Below are 945 nucleotides of genomic sequence, written 5' to 3'. Positions count from 1 at the left end.
GGTGGATCACGAGGTCAGGAGATCGAGACCATCCTGGCTAAAACAGTGAAACCCCATCTCTACTAAAAGTACAAAAAATTAGCTGGGTGTGGTAGCTCGTGCCTGTAGTCCCAGCTACTCGGGAGGCTGAGGCAGGAGAATGGCGTGAACCCAAGAGGCAGAGCTTGCAGTGAGCCGAGATTGTGCCACTGCACTCCAGCCTGGGCAACAGTGCAACACTCCGTTTCAAAAAAAAAAAAAAAAAAAAAAAAGTTAATTTCCTTTGGTAATACCTTAAATTGGTGGAGTTCCATAAATAGCACTTAATATTTTATGTGGTTTGTTTTTATATATCACATGGATAATCCTACAAAGGAATAACAAAACTAAATTCCCCTTGTCCATATGGGGCTTATACATATGGAGCTTACATTCTAGTACAGGAATTCAGTTTTTTTAAAGGTGTATATCAAATGTCAGGTTGTGATATGAACTGAGGAGGAGATGTTGCTATTTTATATTAGATGATCAGTGGAAGCCTCCCTGACTTCAATGACATTTGCACAGAGGTCTAAAGGAAGTGTGGCAGTGAGCTATGTTCACCGGAGAAGTAATGTTGTTAGAAACAGAAAACAGCAACAGCAAATACCAAAGATGGGAGCATGCTTGGCATGTTCTAGGAATGTCAAGGAGGCTAGCATGCTGGAAGCAGATAATGTAGAGCCTTATTGACCATTCAAAGGACTTTGGCTTTTACTTTGAGTGAGCTGGGACACTGTTAGAGAACTTTGAGGAATGGAATGGCATGAGATGACCAACATTTTTAAAGGATAGCCCTGGGTGGAAGCAGGGAGAACATGTTGTACATTACTCAGGCAGAAGATGCCACTGATTGCAGAGGTTTCTAGTTGGCGAAGTGACACCCCAGGATCCTGTGACAGTATGATAAATCATTCTAGTTCTTGA

This window comes from Rhinopithecus bieti, unplaced genomic scaffold, assembly GCF_001698545.2.
Source record: "Rhinopithecus bieti isolate Rb0 unplaced genomic scaffold, ASM169854v2 scaffold_244, whole genome shotgun sequence".
NCBI lineage: Eukaryota > Metazoa > Chordata > Mammalia > Primates > Cercopithecidae > Rhinopithecus > Rhinopithecus bieti.
Note: the sequence above shows the minus strand (reverse complement) of the source record.